At 45.5% G+C, this 5625-nt stretch overlaps 1 long non-coding RNA gene across 1 annotated transcript; it reads left to right on the forward strand.

Moving 5' to 3' along the window:
• The first annotated feature begins 258 nt into the window (after nucleotides 1-258).
• Nucleotides 259-4583, forward strand: LOC129715234 (uncharacterized). The gene is made up of 2 exons (XR_008726464.1): nucleotides 259-1052; nucleotides 2039-4583. It is a non-coding gene; the product is annotated as an uncharacterized LOC129715234 (long non-coding RNA).
• The last annotated feature ends 1042 nt before the right edge of the window (nucleotides 4584-5625 follow it).

Consider the following 5625-nt stretch of genomic DNA (forward strand, 5'->3'; position numbering starts at 1 on the left):
ATCTCGTGATGGGTCTGATGTGTCTCTCTCCCCCTACGTATACACATACATATGCACACATATATGCACACATATATATACACAGGGAGAAGGGGGGGGAGGGGGAGGGGGGGGAGAGGGGGGAGGGAGAGGGGGGGGAGGGAGGGAGAGAGAGAGAGGGAGAGAGGGAGAGGGAGAGAGGGAGAGAGGGAGAGAGGGAGAGAGAGAGGGGGAGAGAGGGCGAGGGAGAGAGGGAGAGGGGGGAGAGAGAAGGGAGAGAAGGATGCCGCCGCCGAACCCCCCGGCCCACCATTGCACCCAAAGATGATAGAGCAGGGTTATATAATCGTTGATTGCACCCTTCTTCACGGCGGGCTTGTGATCTTTGCTTATGATGTCTCGACAATTCGAGGGACATAACGGGTAACAGCCGCCGCCTTCCTTCCCGGACACGAATCTGAGCTCGAAAAATCTCCTGGTCACTGGGCCTAGTGTGTCCCGCGGGCCATATTTTGGAGACCAATCCCTTACAAGATCAAAACCAAAAACGTACAGAAGTGTTAAAATTATTGTCTTTATTATTGTGGTGAGTAAAGATCTATTAAAAATGAGTCTAATAACTTTCTAATGTACCGACATAAACTTGATTTCCCAATGGCCGTTGAGGGGAGAACAGAAAATAACATTTTCACGACAGAATAGCGACTGAAAATAATAATAATATTTTCTCACCTTTCGTTTTTATTGGGGAACCTAAAGAATGACAGGTCGGGTCGTCTATATTTACAATTAGAACAATTGATAGCAGAGCAGTGAGATGAAGATTTAGATAAGGACGCCATGACAGTGTGGGGGAAGCCCATTAAAATGGCGTCGACGATCACACACGTGATACTACGCGTTATTCGAGGAGTGAGTGGTCTATCTTGCTCCATTACCATCGGAGCCTGCGGTCGACGCTCGGAGTCACGTGAGTGATTCCGTGAAGAAGCCCCGCCAGTTCGCATGGCGAAGCAGCACCGGACTGGCAGGGCATCGCATCGCTGCTGCGGGCGGTACGTTTAAATCTACAGGTAAGTTTTATTACTTACCAGGTGTTTTCGTGCAGGAACCTCTCTTGACAGAGGTATCCTGCTAGATTGTCGCGAAGTCCGGCGAGTGAACCGGCTATAGACTATGGGTAGACCCCGGTTCCGACCCGGGGAAGCGGATAGTCGGCTGGTGTCGGGTTCGCGTTCCCAGCCACTGATAAAAGGGGTCAGTGGTTTCCAGCCTGTTGTGGTTCCCGGGGACGGGTAAATCAAGCAGGAAGGCGGTATCACCGCCAGTCGCCGACAGTGCGGTCAACGGCTCACAGACGTCGTTCAGTGGTTCCCAGGCCAGGGTTGAAATCACTAATACATGGAGCAGCCCTATTGAACTCGGACGAGTTGGGCTGCAAGGACTCCCCTCCGGTAATAAATCTGTTGATATTTTAACCCTTCACAGGTGAAGCTCCGCACTCCAAAATTGAATTTGGACATGCATTCCCCCAGCTGATGACACCAGATCTGTAATAGCCCGGGCCTATAGGACAGGCCGCGCCAGCAGTGCCTAGTATAGTGTTGCTCAATCACTCCCTCATTGATGAGGAGAGTGCAATGGGTCAGCAATGTTCTGAACCCGACTCTGGCTGGGAAGTCACCCCGGGGGACGAAGGGCACGCGCCAGATGTCCCATCCCTGGCAGCACGTTTTGCCGCCCCGAAAGAGTCAGAGGAGCCACTGGGAGATGAGCTGACCTCCACAATGGTGGAGATCGCCAAAAATACCAGCGCGGGCCTACGGGAGAGCCAGCCTAGGACAGGGCAGCTTAATGTCTCCCTGTTGGAGGGGGAGACCATCACGGGTCAGTGTATGGATGACGCCGAATCTGTCACAGCGCCGGCCTACGGGAGAGCCCGCGCCAGCAGCGCCTAGCACAGGGGTGCTTAATGTTTGACAGTGCCGGCCTGTAGGAGAGGTACCATTTCCTGACAACAAAGCTTGCCATCCCAACAGAATGTTCTATCCTGGTATAGGTCCATTGGAAGGGCCGTATCAGCGCAGGTGTCCTCAGGGGCCTGCGGCAGCACCTGTTCAGGGTTGCCTAGGAATCGCCCTCTCTGAGGAGGGAGTGACTCCAGATTCTAAAGATGTCGGTGGAACATACTGGAGCACATGCGTGCCGGCAGTGAACAGCGCTATCAGGGGGATATGAGAGCCAGCCGTCGAATCTTCTGTTCAGGTAAGGCCTGTTCAACAATACTAGCATTCCAAGCAAGTTTGGAATTAGGGCCAGAATTGTCGTGTTCAAGACAGGCTCGGAAATCGGGCCAGAGTAATCGTGCGATGCACCCATGAAATGATGGCAGGAGTGGTCTGTTCATTATGAAAAATGGAGAATGTCGTTTAACTCGCATATGAACTTTCAAAATAGGAAACTTCTTTACTGACGACAACGGATTCATAAGGGTCTCAAAGATCCATTCTATGCAGTTCCCATTACAGGGGTCATTGGAGACATTGGAAATTATCAAAAGGCAATGATAACTATACTAATAACAGTAAAACATTGCAAAATGGAATAAACTATTTCCCCAGGTTATTTAACTAATTAATAAAATCGATGTTTGGACTCGGTTCGAGAACACTTGTTATGTCTTGTCTGGATGATATTCTAATGCTGTATTCTGTTAAAAAAATCACATGATTCAGCCTCCAACTATATTTGAGAAATTGTGTTCATCCATCCAGTTAACTTTAAGTTTTTACCAAATAGACTTGTTGGTCATTGGGATTTACCTTTAACTATTAATTAGCTTATGACTCCGACTTGTGGCACAAGATTGGAATTAATAGAAACCTGTTATAAAGCTGAATTCTATTCATCACGATTAATTGGCAATATAGTAGCTGTGATTCAGCTGTGCAAATCGGGGAACTGACATCGTGCAAAGTAGCTACCTCTCAAATGACATATAGGTCATTGTTAACAGGGTTATGCTATGACCAGCTGAAGCTACCTAAGCACATGGCAATCAAATAAAAGTATCCTGTAATATTTACCTAATTTCCTTTGTCACTGGTGTATCATCAAGTTCAATTTCATGACAACACAGAATAAGTGTTGGATCACAAAGTATTTATGAATGTATGGTTCAATGGAACACCGAATATTGACATGTTGGTTCATGCTTTCACTGATTGCAAAAATATGTGGCATAACAGTGGTGAGAGATACATTCTCGCTACAAGAAGGAGGAATGTTCTTTTATGTCTTCCTCCATTTTGCCTCATCAGTCGCGTCTTGAAATAAAGTCAACAAGATCTCGCTTTAGTTTTTGTACTGTCTGATTGGCTATGCAGCCATGCTTTCCGCTTCTGTCAGGCATAATAATACAACCATATACGGTTATTATAAAAAACGAAAACTTTGCTGGTTCAAACTGTGGTTCAGGAAACCAGCCTCTGCATAATAAAGCAATTATTGGCTTACTCATTCTAACTGGACTGCCTTATGGCTCAGATTGTCACATCAATCCATGGTAGTGCTCACTGCAGATTGCAGGGATAGCACCAACAAAGCAGTACATTTCCTATTGAGGAGATCGGAAGCGGTTTGTTAGATTGTTACATTGAATACGGCACAGATTACTGACGTTTTCCAGTTCATGCTTAAATGTTATTTGACAATAATTCAGTTATAGGGCCATTAACTGTGCCCAATGTACCTTCCCATCATATTAGCTGCAGTAAACGGGACCCACTCTGTCGGGTTTCAACCCCGGATATCGAGTTTGTAAAATATATCTTTAACACAAGTGCTCCCAGTACAAGTATAGGCAGTATTAGATATTGACAGTGTGTTAACAATACTTCACCAGAGGGCTCCAGCTACATCCTTAGTCATATTTCGACATACCCCACGGACGCACGTCTATGTGTACGGGCACGCTTGCTATATTATATCAAGGCCACCAGAACCCTAAGAAGTGTGGAATCAGCATTGTTTATTAGCCACTAACAACCACACAAGAAAAGGTCGGTTCAGACTATTTCAAGGTGTTCTGGTTTATGCGGGTATTAACACTACCAATTTTACATCTCATTCCATCAGGGCGGCATCAACGTAGGCGGCCAGGGCAATGGATGTTCCCATCGACCATATCCTAGCGGCCGCAGGATGGTTAAGGGAGTTGATTTTCAAAACATTTTTACCATAGGCCGATTGCCGACCTGGGGCTATTTGCCCATTCTGTTTTGCGTCCACTTTAGCCTCCCCTGAGATTGATTTTCTTTGTTAACGTAAACCATTAATACGTTTAAATCAATGTCATGGTTAATGCATTGTTGATTATTCACTCATCCTGAGTCAATCGATGCAGTGAGACGCCGGGATTTGAATCTACGGCATGAAATCACAGAGCTTTGAACTCTTCACGGAATCACACGTGACTCCGAAGTAAAATAGTAAGATTAAACGAGCTTACCAGTTTGAAGTTTGATCTTTATTTTATGAGGTTGGTGATTACGTGCCCTGCACTCCCAACCCTCTCTCAAAAAGGTAATCTGGTAGTTCTCAAGTTTCTGATCTTACTATGTTACTTCAATTACTGTTACCTGTAATTTTATACCGCTGTTTGAAGATTGACGCGCATGCGAACTGGCGGGGCTTCTTCACGTAATCACCAACGTAACTCCTCATAAAATAAAGATCAAACTGCAAACTGGTAAGTTCTCGGTTAATCTTACTATTCTCTACTACAGAAGGAACTTGAGGCCAGTTCATTGGCTATATTTAAGAGGGAGTTAGATGTGGCCCTTGTGGGTAAGGGGATCAGGGTGTATGGAGAGAAGGCAGGTACGGGATACTGAGTTGGATGATCAGCCATGACCATATTGGATGGCGGTGCAGGCTCGAAGGGCCGAATGGCCTACTCCTGCACCTATTTTCTATGTTTTTATGTTTCTATCCCTCAAGTCCTCTCTCACTGATGTTTCTTCCTCTATAACAAATAGACAGTCATGTCCTGCTTCTGATTGCTGTTCTGGTTAATCCATGTACAATGTTTGAACTGCAATTTCAGATTGTTCAACAGATAGAGATCTCATACTTATTTTGGCAGGCCATTGTTAAATGCTGGGGTTGAAGCTGCCCCAACAATGCCGATACCGATTGTGAACTGTACACTACAATTTCCTGCTGGAGTGTTAAATTAGCAGCTGATTGTAAATTATTGTAGATTGCAGTTAAGATTTGAATGCAAAGAAGATGTCCCCTAGCTACTGGATCTAATTTAGAGGAGTAATATGCAACTGGTCTAAGTCTATCAAGCTTTTGCATTAGTACCGAAGTGGCACAGTCAGATAGAATTGTACAATATAGCTGGAAAGGATGATCGTGTGGCTGTCCCAATACCGGGACTTGCATCAATGATCTTTTTAAGTTAAGGCCTCCTGTGCTATCTTATTTAATTTAAATTCACCCTCCTTGCTGGTATAGGGTGTTAGCTCCTTAGTTTCTCGAGCTATATTTGGAATCTAGGGTCTGCATGACCATGCCCAGCCTTTTTCTCATTTGTTTGGCTTCTATTGGGATTGGAAATCCACAGATAGGTTCGAGTCG

Source organism: Leucoraja erinacea, unplaced genomic scaffold, assembly GCF_028641065.1.
Source record: "Leucoraja erinacea ecotype New England unplaced genomic scaffold, Leri_hhj_1 Leri_1068S, whole genome shotgun sequence".
NCBI classification, from domain to species: domain Eukaryota; kingdom Metazoa; phylum Chordata; class Chondrichthyes; order Rajiformes; family Rajidae; genus Leucoraja; species Leucoraja erinaceus.